Below are 16,590 nucleotides of genomic sequence, written 5' to 3' on the forward strand. Positions count from 1 at the left end.
TATTAGTAGAGGCTGGCATTTCAGGCCATAAGTTAGTTTTTGTGGTAAGAAAGCATACCATTTTTTGCTCAAAGACTGACAGTACAAATACGCATGTCCCAATATTTGTCAGAGCCGATGACACAAGCATTATTGATTAACTTTCGCTATGTTTAGATAGCTTCAGTCAGACGAATGACGTCAATTCAATGCGGGCTGAATTTGAAAATATAGTATTTCACTGCATTGCTAGGTTTACACCAATAAAAAATAAAAACAAAAATAAACAGAATCCATGGATAACCCATGAAATAATACATTTAAAACAAAAAACAGCCGTGAATGAAAAAAGTAAAAAAAAAAGATCATAGTAAAATTTCCGCACTAAGCACTGCCTTGCGCACGAAGCTGACTGCTGCTAAGAAAAGCTTCTATGATGTTACATTAACTGCTTTTATGAAGGATGACCCACACCGTTTTTGGCGCCATTTGTCTCAAGATAACGAGGGCCCCAGAGACATTGTCGTTAGGATGAACTCGTGATGGAATTCTCTCGTATTGAAACTTGTTTGAATGACTTTTTCAGTCTGTGTTTACTGATAGTTCTACAAATGATTTTTCACCCTTTGCGCTACAATCTCCATACATTTCAACAATGCCTGAGATAAAGGTGTCATATGAAGGTATTGTAGCACTTTTGCTTAACATTGAAGATAAGAAATCCATAGGTCCTGATAATATACCAAATGCGTTTTTACGTAGATATTCAGAATGGGCGGGCCGCTATCTTGAGATTACATTTAAGGCATCGCTAGTACAGAAGCGAATCTCACATGATTGGCTAGTTGTAAATGTTGTTCCAGTACACAAATCAGGTGAAAAGCAAGATATAGGAAACTACCGACCCATTTAATTTACGTGCGTGTGCTGCAAGCTTCTGGAGCACATAGTATCAATATCAATTTATTGCTTATTATTTATTTTTATTATTATTTATTGGTACCTCAAGGAACCGAGGGACATTACATGAGGGGTGTGTATCAGAAGTAAAGAGAAAACGATATACAAGAAACGTCAATAAGACTAAGATACAAAATGTAGATACAAATGGCGGCAATAAAAATGAGGCAATTCATTTCACAAAGGCAAGTCCAAAGGCATCAATTCATGTATGTTCGATAGTATATCACAAGCGTGTTGCATCACGGACAAGTGCAACATCTCTTGGAAAGCCATTCCAGTCTCGGGCAGTTTTGACGAAGAATGACTGATGGAATGTATTGGTGCGGGTACGGGGTGGAATTATTGCGTTCAGGTAGCTTGTTCGAGATGTACGATGAGTTAGTTGAATCAACCGACTGTCACGAGGCATGGTGTGAAAGAATGTGTGGTAGAGGCAAAGGCTTGAGATGCGGCCACGAGACGCAAGGGGCACCAGCTCCATCTTAGACGTTAGAGACGAAACGCTTTTGTGATACGAGTACTCGGAAAAGATAAATCTGGCGGAACGTGTCTGGACTGATTGGAGAGCTTTAGTGAGATTAGATTGCTGGGGGTCAAAGATAGCAGAGGCATATTCAAGTTTAGGTCGCACGAGCGTTATGTATGCAAGTAATCTTACATGTGACTGAGCCATGAAAAGGTTTCGGCGAAGGTAACCAAGCATTTTGTTCGCTGAATTGATAATGTGGGTTACATGATCCGCCCAAGATAAGTCTTGAGACAGGTGAAGTCTTAGGTACTTGAACGAATGCACATTAGCTATAATCCTGTTAATATTCTTATACACGGAGGATGCATAGTTGGGTCGACGATGGAATGAAATGTTCACGGTCTTACTGGTGTTCAGTGACATGAGCCATGTGGTGCACCAGTCTTGAATACGAAGTAGGTCTTCCTGAAGAGTACAAACGTCGGAGGAGTTACTGATAGGGCGGTACACGACGCAATCATCTGCAAAAAGACGTATTTCCGAGGTTACAGTAGATGGCAGGTTGTTGCAGTAGATTAGGAAGAGGAGCGGCCGGCCCTAGAACAGTGCCTTGAGGCACGCCAGACGGAACGGGTGAAGTGTATGAAGTGTAGTTGTTAGCGTATACGAACTGTTTCCGGTTGGTTAAGAAAGACTCAATCCAATTGCGAACAAGCGGATGAATGCTTAGGCACGACAATTTCAACAAAAGACGAGAATGAGGAGCGTTATCGAAGGCCTTTTCAAAATCTAGGAATAGAGCATCGGTTGAAGTGTTACTGTCTAAGTTTAAATGAATGTCATGAGTGAATAGAGCATGTTGAGATTCGCATGAGTGACCCTTCCTGAAACCATGTTGATTTGTATGAAAGAAGTTCACCGAGCTTAAGAAATGAGCAACTTGAGAGTAGATAACGTGTTCCCTGATCTAGGAGCATATGCTGGTGATGGAAATGGGACGGTAGTTTCCAGGCGAAGACCGGTCACATTTTTGGAGACTGGAATGACCTTTCCTATCCTCCAATCATCTGGCACTGTACCTGTGTCAAGTGAGTGCTGAAAGATAATACAAAGAATCGCACTGCACGCATATTTTGTACTTTTTAAAACTTTCGCGTTGATTCCGTGAATACCGCAGGATGAAAAGCACTTCAGGGAGTCAATGACCTTGAAAATGCCCTCTGCCCTCAATTCAATACCCTCCAATTGAGGAAAATTGAAATATGAAAAGTGTGGTAATGCATCTGTACTTTCATTTGTGAACACTGAACAAAACGCTAGATTCAGTGTGTTGGGAACTTCGGAATCAGCAATGGGTGTCCCCGTGTTATCACATAGTGAAATGCCACTTTTATTATCAGACTTAATCGCTCTCCAAAAACGCCGCGGGTTAGACTGCAGCAAATTCCGTATGGTAGTGGAATAGTAGTCACGCTTGGCGCGTGCTTTTGATGTGCTGTACTCTTTAACGACCTCATTATGCTTTTGCCAGGCCGAGGATGAACCAGTTCGTTTAGCAACTTGAAATAATCGCTTTTTTCTATTATTAAGGCCTTTTAAAGACTTGTTAAACCAGGGGGAACCCGCTTTTCTATTTATAGAGATAGTTGGGTTGTAAAGATTCATTAAACGCAGCATTTAGGCTTTGAATAGTATCCAAATGCTCTCAGTTGAATGCTGCCGATATGTAAGGGCAAGTTTCTCGTAAAAAACAGAAAGTTCACGGTTGATGCTGGAATAATCGTCTTTGTCGTATAGCGTGAGTACGTTTTTAGATTTCTTGCTTTTTAAGATGTTGCAAGGAAATGTTGCATGAGTCACGTTGTGGTCACTAATACCACGGATATACGTGAAGGGGGGAGGGTACATTATCGGGGTGTGACGTGAAAAGGAGGTCCAAGACTGTTGACGAGTGTTGGATTACACGGGTAGGTTTATTGACCAGTTGTGGGAGGCCAAAAAGCAAACATATGTTTACAAATTCTGTAGCCATGTTATTTTGTGCAAGACATGACGCAACATTACTCCAATCTATTGAAGGAAAATTGAAATCACCGAATCACCGAGATTGAAGTGTTGGGATACATCGTTGTTAGTTCTAAGAATGCTTCGTGAAAAGACGAAAGAAAGGAGCTATCGGCGCTTGGTGCACGGTAGCAACAGCCGATTAAAATGCGCGGTGAAGTGACGTGGCAGCACGTCCAAACCACTTCCAGAGAAGTTTTTACATTAACAGCAGAGCACTTAAGCAAACGATGTGTGGCAATCGCCACACCGCCCCCACAGTTATCATCAAAGCGATCCTTGCGAAAGATGTCAACATCTGGTAGATCAGGAAGAATCTCGTAATCAAGTATGTTAGAGGTTAGCCACATTTCCGTCAACAGAATGACGTTGCCAGAAGAACCAGAGATCAAGGTGCATAACGGATCACGTTTTGGCATCAAGCTGCAAATGTTAGTGTAAAGTAGCGAGAGATCATGCTTAACACTTATTCGGCCTTCGTGGCTTTTGCGCTTGTTGCTAGGCCTGACGTTCGACAACCAACTGCTTAGCCTGATCGAAAACGTATGTTTTACTGCCACAGATGAGCTTGTCATAACGGAGCTTAACGGGAAGTGCTGCGCTTTTCCAAATACGATAAGGCGTCTTCTGGCTGCATGAATTTCTGGGGAAAAGTCTTCACTGATGCCGCAATCTGTGCCTTTCAGTTTACTTCTAGACGAAAGGAGTGTTTTTTATCCTTGAAGTGGGCAAATTTTACTATTATCGGTCGCCGTTTCCCCTCGCGATAAGCTCCGAGTCTATGGGCACGTTCTATGTCACGACTTTGAATAGTCATGCCCAGGCTTTTGTGACAGAGATCAATAACCAGTTCTTCACTAACACGCCACGCCTTGTTTCGCACATCACGGAACCGTAAAAGATCAGGTTGCACCTTCGGGATGTGCTTTCCATGTGGCTATAGTCCGGTCAGATAGCCTAATTACTTGAGCAGCGCTGTTAGTGGGAACACTTTCAATGATGTCAATTTGAGACTGAACATTTGAAAGTGATAGTAAGTCAGATTCTATTTTGGTCAACCGCGACCTCAGGTCATTGAACATTTTTTCATGTTCAGCAAGGGTTGATCTGATTGAACCTAACTGCTCAAGCATGGCTCACTGCCCAGATTGCAACGTCTTATGTGTATCAAGCATGTCAGTAGGCACCACACAGTGTTCATTCCTAGATCCAGGATTAGTATGAATATCACCTGCTAATAACAACAATTTCAACAGCATTTTGGCACAATCGAGAACTACAGAGATGGAGCGCCGTGGGCTCAGCGGAACAAGTAATGATCGGCATCCAGTTCGCTTAGCGTAAAGACAGTGGTAATTCGTTACCTGCGTAGCGAAGAAGTCAAGCGGGTTAGGATGACCCATCGCCGGTGTGCCGCCGAGCCCACTAGGCGCGGTGAGCGTCTGCCCGGGGTTTATATTGGTGCTCCATGGAACGGTGGCGCTGTCAGAAGATAGCGTGCCCGACATCCACGATGCCAGCTGGTGACCACGAGGCCACCGTAGTGATAGCGTTGGTGGTGATGCGCATTCCAGTGCACAGTAGAGGCCGGGCTGGCGCAACCCGTCATGGCGAGGTGACGCGTTCGCAGGCAGGTGGCCAGCGCCGCATGATAGTGTAGACCCGGTAGGCTGGTCGAAGTTCTGCTGTAGCATCAGCATCCAGGGCAGCACAAAGAACTGCGTAGCGAAGAAGTCAAGCGGGTTAGGATGACCCATCGCTGGTGTGCCACCGAGCCCACTAGGCACGGTGAGCGTCTGCCCGGGGTTTATATTGGTGCTCCATGGAACGGTGGCGCTATCAGAAGATAGCGTGCCCGACATCCAAGATGCCAGCTGATGACCACGAGGCCACCGTAGTGATAGCGTTGGCAGTGATGGGCATTCCACTGCACAGTAGAGGCCGGGCTGGCGCACCCCGTCATGGCGAGGTGACGCGTTCACAGGCAGGTGGCCAGCGCCGCATGATAGTGTAGACCCAGTAGGCTGGTCGACGTTCTGCTGTAGCATCAGCATCTAGGGCAGCACAAAGAACTGTGTAGCGAAGAAGTCAAGCAGGTTAGGTTGACCCATCGCTGGTGTGCCGCCGAGCCCACTAGGCACGGTGAGCGTCTGGCCGGGGTTTATATTGGTGCTCCATGGAACGGTGGCGCTATCAGAAGATAGCGTGCTCGACATCCAAGATGCCAGCTGATGACCACGAGGCCACCGTATTGATAGCGTTGGCAGTGATGGGCATTTCAGTGCACAGTAGAGGCCGGGCTGGCGCACCCCGTCATGGCGAGGTGACGCGTTCACAGGCAGGTGGCCAGCGCCGCATGATAGTGTAGACCCGGTAGGCTGGTCGACGTTCTGCAGTAGCATCAGCATCCAGGGCAGCACAAAGAACTGTGTAGCGAAGAAGTCAAGCAGGTTAGGATGACCCATCGCTGGTGTGCCGCCGAGCCCACTAGGCACGGTGAGCGTCTGCCCGGGGTTTATATTGGTGCTCCATGGAACGGTGGCGCTATCAGAAGATAGCGTGCCCGACATCCAAGATGGCAGCTGATGACCACGAGGCCACCGTATTGATAGCGTTGGCAGTGATGGGCATTTCAGTGCACAGTAGAGGCCGGGCTGGCGCACCCCGTCATGGCGAGGTGACGCGTTCACAGGCAGGTGGCCAGCGCCGCATGATAGTGTAGACCCGGTAGGCTGGTCGAAGTTCTGCTGTAGCATCAGCATCCAGGGCAGCACAAAGAACTGCGTAGCGAAGAAGTCAAGCAGGTTAGGATGACCCATCGCTGGTGTGCCGCCGAGCCCACTAGGCACGGTGAGCGTCTGCCCGGGGTTTATATTGGTGCTCCATGGAACGGTGGCGCTATCAGAAGATAGCGTGCCCGACATCCAAGATGGCAGCTGATTACCCCGAGGCCACTGTAGTGATAGCGTTGGCGGTGATGGGCATTCCAGTGCACAGTAGAGGCCGGGCTGGCGCACCCCGTCATGGCGAGGTGTCGCGTTCACAGGCAGGTGGCCAGCGCCGCATGATAGTGGAGAAAGCTGGTCGAAGTTCTGCAGTAGCATCAGGATCCCGGGCAGCACGAAGAACTGCGTAGTGAAGTTATCTTGAAAACAAGAGGGCGTTTTAGGGGCGAAGCTCTCTATAGCAGCACCCGTTCGTCCCTCGCAGCTGTTGTAGTGTGTAAAAAGTATAACATTTTGACCTTCAAGTTGGTGCCGTTGAGAGATTTCTTCTGTGCGTTCTTGAACAATAAAAAATAGTGCTCAATGTACATGCCAACAGCTGCTAATGGGGATGAGAGACCGGAGCATTAGACGTTTAGTTAACGCGCACGCTGCAATTCCCATTAGCAGTCATTGGCATGTATATTGAGAACTATCTGAGAAGAAAGGGTTGCTTTGTTATACTCGACGGGTGTAACCTCCTTAGTTTTAAAAAGATTTAGCGAGCGTTACGCCGCAGTGCCATGAATACAATGAACTAGTATATACCATGAACTCGAGGTGGTTAAAGGTGGGAAGTAGATACGAAGCGCAAGCCGTAAAAAGTAAAAGCCTAATTCTCCTGTCTCTCATTTCCTTTTAGCAGCCATTGGCATGTATGTTGAGCACTATCTGACAGGAAAAGGTTGCTCGCTGGGCGTGACCAACTTGGCTTTAGAAAGGTTGAGCGAGCGTTGCGCCGCAGTGCCATCAATACAGTGAACTACTATATGCCGTGAACTCGAGGTGGTTAAAGGTGGGAAGTAGACCCGAAGCGTAAGCCGTAAGAAAGTGGGCGTGTGCCACCTCTCGTTAAGTACTTGGAATGTCCGCTGGATGGCGGGGCTTCTATATGGGGAATATATGATGAAAAGATGCGAGATGGTGGTACTCAAGTGTTGAATAGATGGACGAACGGACACACAGAGAGATGCATGGATGGACGCAGGGGCGGATGCATGAATGAACGCAGGGACGGACGCATGAACAAACGCACGCACGGACGGGCGAATAGACGCATGGACAGTCACAGAGACGGACGCATAGGCGGAGGGAAGCAAGAACGAATGGACGGACGAATGCTTCGCCCCACTCTCCATCATTCACTCCATGCATATGCTCCCATTTTTTTTCTAATCAGCACGGCTTTCGACGGAACTTATCCACTGTTACACAATTGGTGGAAACAAATAATGACTTTTCGACTGCACTAAATAACAGAAAGCAGATCGACGCTATATGTTTAGATCTATCGAAGGCTTTTGATGGGGTTGTGCACGCCAACTTAACAAATAAGCAAATAACAAAATAACAAAAAGAAATGAATATAAAGTATGAAGTCGTAGCGTGGATCCACTCATACCTCAAAGGTCGGACACAATACGTCGAAATAAATGGCAACACATCGGATCTGCTAAACCTAACTTGAGGCGTACCACAGGGATCCGTTTTGGGATCCCTGCTTTTTCTATTTACATAAATAATATTGCTAATGACGTAAGCGACGACATCACCGTCAGGTTGTTCGCAGATGATTGCCTAATATACCATGAAATCAATAACCAGAATGATCCAGCGTCACTTAGGCAAGCTATTAGAGCCGTAGAAATATGGGCCACTAAATGGCAAATAAAAATCAATGAATCCAAATTAGTTATGCTCAGAGTTACGAACAGAAAAAAACATGCAATTAAATGTCAATATGAGATGAATTCTACAACTATAAACGAAGCTGACTCCATAAAATACCTAGGCATAATCATTTCAAATGACTAAAGTTGGAAACCACACGTGAACAGCATTTGTGCAGCTGCAGAAAAAAGTTATGGTTCCTCCGTCGCAAACTGAAGCTCGCAACACCATGCGTCAAGCTGCTTGCATATTTGACCTACGTAAGGCCAACGATAGAATATTCTAGTGTAGTGTGGAACCTCTTCCAGTTGGGGTTAATAAATCGAATTGAAAAAATACAGAGAAAAGCCGCAAGGCTCATTTTATGGCGTTATTTACGAAGTGACTTCGTTTCCGCAATGCTTCGGTTGCTTGAATTGCCTACGCTGGCTCATCGCCGGAAAGTCGGTCGACTTAATTTTCTTTTTTTGTTATCAAAAGGACACCTGAATATTGAAACTAAACCCTATCTTGTTCCCAGGCCTTCCAGCAGCGATCGTGCATTCAATTTGTGTATTCGGTTCCTAAATGTAATCTTGATGTGTATGCGTATTCCTTTTTTTCTACGAACGATAAAAGAGTGTGATCAGTTGCCAGTACCGGTACTGTATTCGAAGAACATAGAAAGCTTTGAACAGTGCATTAAAAATATGTCGTTAACACTGAGTGTTGCTATAGTATTGCACATATATTGCCATGTTGTTCGAAAATACATCACGTCGTTACTTTATATTGCATACTATACCACCATCACAATATATGTAGTATGTACGTTCTTATAACCATCGTATAAATATTTTTCCTTTGTGTATTAAAAAATTCTGTCTTCTATGGAATACATTGTAATTGTTTTTTTTTGTTTGCTGTACCCACCCTGATACGGCCCTAACGGCCAACAGTATTAAGGAAATATGCAGCAGATTTCTCGTTACGAATCAACGCCACAAGTCATCGCGACCATCATGACATAAAATCAGGTGGTGGACTCATATTTGACCGTTTTACGCCCGTTTTTGTGTTCACTGCGCCGGCAGAAAAGCCACCTGCATAGCGTTTGCCGTAGACACCACCGCCACCGCTGCGACACAGCGAGGCGTCGCGAGGAACCACGAAGAACGCGGCGCCCCGCATGCTTTGCGTGTTGAGTTTTTTGACCAGATGAAAGTGACCATGGAGGGATAAAGCGTTTCGAAAGAAACATTTCAGGATAATACTGGATGGTGACCGGTGGGACAGCAAACAACTACAGAGAAAATGTTAGAGGAGCCAGGCAAACAGCATACGACAGGGCAGAAAGACCAGAAACTGAGAGAACGACGGCTTCGCCAAATCACCGGAGGTAGCAGAACGCCACCACTTCCAAGGGAAGACTACAAGATAAGTGTTAGACCTCATAGGGGACTTCGCGTAAGCGACCACGGTGCCGCCCGCATTGCCAAGAGCGTCTACGAAGCGGCCAAAATAGTAAGGGAAGTCTGAGAGCAAGACACAATCAGCCTCAACTACCAACAAAAGATTGTTGTGGTCAGCACTCCTGTCGAAGAACATGCCAACAGATACCAGCGAATTGCCTGTATCAAAATAGGCAAGCAAGCTTTTGAAGCCAGCGCTTATGAAGCAGCCCCAGAAAACACCTCCAAGGGAGTGATCCGTGGAATACCGCTACAAGACACTGCCAGAGATATAACTGGAAACTTTGAAAGCACCTGGAACCCAACTGCGCTCATGGCCGAGTGAATGGGCAATAACAACAATGTGATTGTACTATTCAACGGCTACCGTGTGCCAAGCTACGTGAAATATGGTGGGGCATTGATACGATGTTCCTTGTAAAGAAAACAACTGGACGTGTGCTACCACTGTGGACGCTTGGGGCATAGGGCGGATGTTTGCCTCAACCCTAAAGACAAGATCTGGCGAGGCTGCAGGATGCCAAATTCTAACGAACGCCACGAATGCAAGGCCATGTGCCAGCTGTGCGACGAAGACCACCCTACAGCAGACGAAACCTGCAAAGCAAGATACAAGACGTCATGCCTAGTGCGGAAACGCCGCTGGGAAAGAGCCAGACACGAACAAGAGAACGCATACTTCGCTGCACAAGACAGGCCATCTCACGCCAAAGCAGCAAAGGACAGCATATCGGAGTCCTTCCCCAGTTTTCCGCACCAGAACAGAACAGAACGTATATTGGGGCTTAAAGAACAACATAAAAAAATGCCTCAGCCTGCACCACCGAGGTATAACAGGCTTAATTCAATGGACGTAAAAGGAATAGGGCTTGCGCCAAAGGGTTGATTTGGAGGATAGAAAGGAGAAGAGAGGGGGAAGGAAAGGGGGGAAAGAGGAAAAAAGAAGAGAAAAACTGAAATGCTATCTAGCGCCACCACGGCCACAGGAACAGGCCGACTCAATCCGCGGGATTTATTTCCATTTTTCATTAGGATATGTGGTTTTACAATAATTTTGTTCTTGTGCCTTGTATCTTGACTAACATTTCTTCTTCTTGGGCTTCTCGGGTCTTGTGTGTGGATCTTCCTTCTCCTTCTTCTCGCCGGCTCCACGGGTTGATTTTTGTTCTCAATTATTCCTCCTGCTTGAGATATGTTATTGACATGTTATTCCCTCTTTTTAGATACCGTGTTTGTTCGCCGTATGGTTTCTCGATTTATCTGTTTAACACCTTCTTAATTGTTTTTGTTCTGTGTACCTCGATATTTATTTGGAACTTTTGGAGTCTGGTTGGGCAGTGAATGAGGAATTGACTTGCTATTTATATACGTTGTCCTGTTACCTAATAGCTGTCACCGTCATGCGGTTTTGAGCTAGACCTTTTCCGTCGTTGCTTCCTGCATTCATGTTATCAATGTTTCCCTTGTCCCATTCTCCCTTTTTATTGTTATTATTTTCCCCTTGTTTCTTGTGTAATAATATTTGCTTACCCGGGGATCTTGGTGGACCCATAGCAATGTTAATTTCGTAGTTTATTGGAAAAGTTACTTTCTTACTGCTTCACCTCCTTAGACTCATCTTTATTCTAAAACTCTAGTTATTGTTTTTTATGCCTTCTTAAATCTTATTTTGGATTTGATGATGGCACTCAATGGGTATGGAATGTCCGAATGCATCTTCCTTTCCAATTCTGTTATTTTGATTCTTGGTCGTGTTCATCCGTCACCCAAACATGCCAGCCGGGGGTGACTCCTCATCCTCCACTCCATTGTTCCTGGGTGGTTATTGTTTCAGGTCTAGAATTAGAAATCAGGAAGCCCTCATTGCGTGGAACTTAGCCACGCTTTATGGGGTTTATCGCATTTGATAGCTTCAGGCTGTGCCTCATGTCCAAACTTCAGGATGAATGTCCTTTGATTGTTCTTGGGTTTTGTGCTGAAGTTTTCCGCACCAGAGGAAAAGCCCCTCAAGGACCAGGAACCACTCCAGGTAAAAATCACGCTCCCAGTTAAGGGCCAATGAACCACAAAACCACGGCGCCGATACATCGTTCAAGGTGAGCTGGGCAGACAGGGTCAAAGGGACGCGCGCGGAGGCTGCATTGACCAGAAAGTCGCAAAACTCGAGGCAGAGTTAGCACAATTGAAACAAATGATTCTGCAAAACAGTCAGATAATTGCCTCCACGAGGGAGGACAATAAAAAATTATGGGAAGAAATTCATAACTACAAAACAGGGATGGTGCAGTGCAATGACGCAATGATTACAACACAGGATACTGTAACCAGTATACAGGAGAGCACTGAGTCCCCTCTCCCAAAACGTAAGGCTGTAGAGAACAACAATGATGGTACTAGCAAGCACAAGAAAACCAAGACTGCTAACATGTTTCACAAATGTCAAGAGAAATCTGAACAATGGGTAGATTTACGAATAAGCAAAGTTGAAGAAGCTGTGAAAACTCAAATTGAGGCAATAAACGACAGTAAGGAATCCAGGGGAGTGCAAATCAAAGAGTGGGAAACGGCGGACAGACGCAACAAAGACGTATTATGGCAATAAAATAATAGAAGTTACAGAAACAAGAAAGCTATCCTACACCAATGTATTAAAGATAAATAAAAACCAGATAACATCATCTTACAGCAGACCCACGGCCTTGCTAAGTTGTCTGGCTACCGCTCTATTGCCAGTGCCGAGGGGAGACTAAAACCCTTACAACTTTAGTGCGGAGGGACCACACGGCAGTGCAACACAGCACACAGATTACCGATATAGAAAATATACTAATTGAAATTATACCCACAAGAAAAACAGGGGACAGTGTGTCCATCCTAAACGTGTACAGTAACCCGAAATTCACAAGGCACAGATTCTTAACTCTGTTTAGGCGTGCGCTTACCATTGCGGGCGACCGAGTTGTAATAATCAGAGGGGACTTTAATGTCTCCCATTGTACATGGGGTTATAAAAAGTCGAACTCAAGAGCAGTAATCTATGGCTCGACTCGCAGCAGGAAGGCCTAACACTCATCACTGACCCCACAATGCCCACTAGGCAAGGAAATAGTGTCTGTGGTGATACCACGCCCAACCTTACTTTTATAAGGAACACACAATCTGTGCGATGGCTGAATACGCAGCAAGGCTTGGGAAGCGATCATTTTATCATTGAAATCCACCTTATTGGTGGGCCCGTCAAACACATGGGCAAACAGCTTAGGCTAGTTGACTGGGTTAAACTCAGAAACATACGAAAGTGCATCGCAGAAAACCTTACAAACATTGACCAATGGGAAGCTAATCTAAAGAAGGATATTTCAAAGGCAACAAGAATAGTCCCACCAGAAGGTAAGCTTGATATTCTGGACAGTAGACTCTTACATATGTGGGAAGCCAAACAAGGGCTGCAAAACGCTGCAAAACGCAGAAACATAACAGAAAACTAACAAAAGATAGCCACACCTAACAATGACATCGAACAATATGCACAACAGCTTTGTTGCCAACAATGGGAAGAAACTTGTACCGCCAAGGGCAACTAATTAAGCCTTGGCAAACCGTGGAATTTACTTCGACACCTCCTAAACCCAGAAGACACCAAAATGGTACACAGTCAAAATATGAACAAAATTCTGCATGCCTATAATGGCACAGAAAAAAGACTTTCTCAAAGAGGTCGCGCTTAAATACATATCCCGGGCACCATCATGTACTAACGCCAATTGCGTAGGAGTGCTGAATCCTGACCTTGATGAAGAATTTAATGAAGCCGAGATACGAGCAGTTCCACACAAACTAAATACTACGTTGACACCGGGCCCTGATGCCATTACGAACAAAGCACTGTGAAACTTAAACGATACTTCCATTGGCAAACTAACAGACTTTATTAATGAATGCTGGAGACAGTGCCACATACAGCAGCACTGGAAAATGGCGCACGTCGTGCTTATACCCAAGCCTGGCAAACGCTTACACCTTGAAAACCTAAGACCTATTTCACTAACTTCCTGCTTGGGTAAGGTAATAAAACATGCGTTACTGACCCGATTGACTAACTACTTAAAGAACAACAACGCACTCCCAAGTACAATGATAAGATTTTGGAAAAATCTCCGTGCACAGGTTGCCATGGTACAATTAAAACACCAAATTATAGATGACCCTAGCAGATCAACTCGAACCGTCCTCGGGCTTGATCTAAAAAAGGCATTTGATAATGTCACCCACCAAGCCATACTGAATCATGTCAGTACTTTGGTTTAGGTGAGCGGACTCATAATTACATCCGGAGTTTCCTAACGAATAGACTAGCCAAACTCGTTGTAGGAGGCCTCACATCCAAGAAAATATCTATGGGTAGTGCAGGGACACCCCAAGTATCCGTGATATCACCTACGTTATTTAACTTAAGCCTAACTGGCCTCTAAAGTAGATTATAAAAGATAGAAGGTTTGCACCATACAATATATGCAGATGATAATACTCTGTGGGTAAGCAACGGCAGCGATGGGTCGATTAAACAACGTTTGGAAGAAGCGATCGATGCCGTATGGCAATACCTAGAAAGAAGGTGTTCCACGTGCTCAGCCAAAAAGTCGGATCTGCTACTATATAGACCAATATTAAAAGGCTCAACTCCCAAGCACCACAACACACATATCTACACAGACATACAACTTAAAACGCGAGATGGACACAACATACCCATTGTCGATAAGGTAAGGGTACTGGGGTTAATAATAGAAGCCTAAGGCACCGACGGGGAAACGCTACGCAACATCGAAGCGAAGGTTTCTCAGACGATGCGCTTAATCGAAAGATTTACGAATAACCATAGCGGCATGAAAGAGGCAAATGTCGTAAGGCTAATCCACGCGTTTGTCATCAGCCACATTACGTATGTTTCTGCATACCATAGATAGTTCGCAGCAGAAAAAAATGAAATAAATAGCCTCATAAGACAAATCGCAAACAAGCATTGGGGCTTATGCTAAGCACAAGTAGAGTGAGGTTGTTTGAGCTAGGTTTACATAATAATCTTGAGGAGCTGACAGAGACGCAACGTATTGCACAGTACGAGCCCCTCTATTAAACCAAGACTTGTAGATACCTCCTGGAAAAATTGGGCATAGCTTACCACATAACATGGCACCAAATGCGACATTCTTCGTGACGTGCGGGCTAAGCTCACAGTGCCTCCGTTCGCTAGAAACATGCATCCCGCGCACAACGCAGGTAGAAGGCTGAGCAGAACAAAGACGTTGACAAAGAGCTACGGAAACAACAAAGAAGCGGTCTTCGTAGATGCCACTTGTTGCAAACACAAAAGCTGCTTCGTTGCGGCTGTAGTTAACCGCAAGAAACAATGCAGTACCAGCCTGACAATACAAACGAGACGCGTTGAAACGGCGGAAGAGATAGCTATAGCTTGGGCCATATCACGCAATGTCGCGCGTTATATAATCAGCGATTCACAAGCAGCTGTACGCAACTTTGCAAATGGCAGAATCTCCCCTGAAACACTGCGTGTTCTTAGAACAGGCAAAATCAACCAAGACGACAGATGCGTTTGCATTCTTTGGTTCCCAGCTCACATACCCGACACAACGGGAGATATCAACCCTAACGAGGTGGCACACAACGTAGCTCGAGGATTCACTTTCCGGGCAACGACAAATGTTGATCACTCGTCAGAATTTCCAAATGCGTGGGTGTTGGTGGACCGAATGACAACATTTAATGAAATAACGAAACACTACAAATTACAGAGGCGGGTTTACCCCCTCCTCACCATAAACTCAACAGGGCACAGTCGGTCCAAAGGCGACAATTACAAACCAAACGCTACAAAAATCCAGCGCTACTATATGCTCTGTATCCAGAGATCTACGCAACCACTCAATGCAAAGATTGTCAGGCACGAGTTTCCTTGGAGCATGTACTATGGGAATGCCAGGAATTAAAACACAGTAATGAAAACGCAGCTTCCACCGACAGCCTCCGCACGCGTTGGCTGGCCGTACTGCTCAGTTCAGCTCAGCATGATCAGCTATGGGCAATCCAGCGGGCCGAGAAAGCCGCTGGAAAGCAAGACCTTCAAGCCGACACCTAGGCGGGAACCCAGCCCACTAAAACGCCGGATACAAAATAAAGTTTATTCCATCCATCCATCAAAAGTACGCGAAGACGCTGAACGAGAAAAAAATCACAGCATATACACGAGGTAAATGATGACGAAGGGCTACATGAACAGACGGAAGGACAGACGCATGAACGGACGAATGTATACACGAACGCATAGACGGACGCACGGACGGAATAAAGCATGGACGCTTGGACAGAAGAAAGTGCGGACGAACGCACGGATGTATTACGCACAGACGAATGGATGCATGCACGGATGGATGGATGGTCGCAGATGTGGACGCTTGGGTGGACGCACGAGAGCACGGACGGATCAACGGATGGATGCAACGACAGACGAACAGCCTGTTCAAGAACTAACAAGAGGTGCATTGCTACATACGATTACGACGGGACGCACAGCCCACGCCTTGAGGAGCTTCGCCCCTAAAAGGCAAGCGTTTCCAACGCTTTGATAAGGTGACACAGTGGTTGCACCTGCCCGTCGCTTTGCGTTCTACCCCTTATCGCCTACGATACAGGTGCGCACGCCTTCCTTCGTTTTCGAACATAGCTGCCAGATAGCGCTCGTGTCTAACATGTCTTAATCGCGATGCGCACGTGTCTAACATGCCTGTATGCGATTGTTCGCATTCACTGCAGGGATTGAGACTTTCTAACGCAGTGCCTCCAGAATACAAGTCACCAACTTTTTTCGCGCAGAGCATCAAACAAACGCTTTGTTCACTATCTGCATGTTTCACTGTAAATGTCGTCGTTCGACGACAATTGCAGTGAAACATGCAGATAATGGACCATTTTTTTGTGTTGACCTCTGTTG

The 16,590-nt window shown here is 45.7% G+C and overlaps 2 protein-coding genes across 7 annotated transcripts in view; one reads left to right on the forward strand and one right to left on the reverse strand.

Annotated features, from left to right (window-relative positions):
* LOC142774763 (uncharacterized) overlaps window positions 1-14,868 on the reverse strand; it is an 88,194-nt gene extending 73,326 nt beyond the window's left edge. The window contains exon 1 of the mRNA XM_075876030.1: window positions 14,764-14,868. The gene's annotated coding sequence lies outside the window, so the exon portion shown is untranslated. The remainder of the gene's footprint in view (window positions 1-14,763) is intronic.
* LOC119178190 (ATP-binding cassette sub-family C member 4) overlaps window positions 1-16,590 on the forward strand; it is a 2,441,444-nt gene that overhangs the window by 385,972 nt on the left and 2,038,882 nt on the right. The gene's annotated exons all lie outside the window — the stretch shown is intronic.

Source organism: Rhipicephalus microplus, chromosome 1 (genome assembly GCF_043290135.1).
Source record: "Rhipicephalus microplus isolate Deutch F79 chromosome 1, USDA_Rmic, whole genome shotgun sequence".
NCBI classification, from domain to species: Eukaryota; Metazoa; Arthropoda; class Arachnida; order Ixodida; family Ixodidae; genus Rhipicephalus; species Rhipicephalus microplus.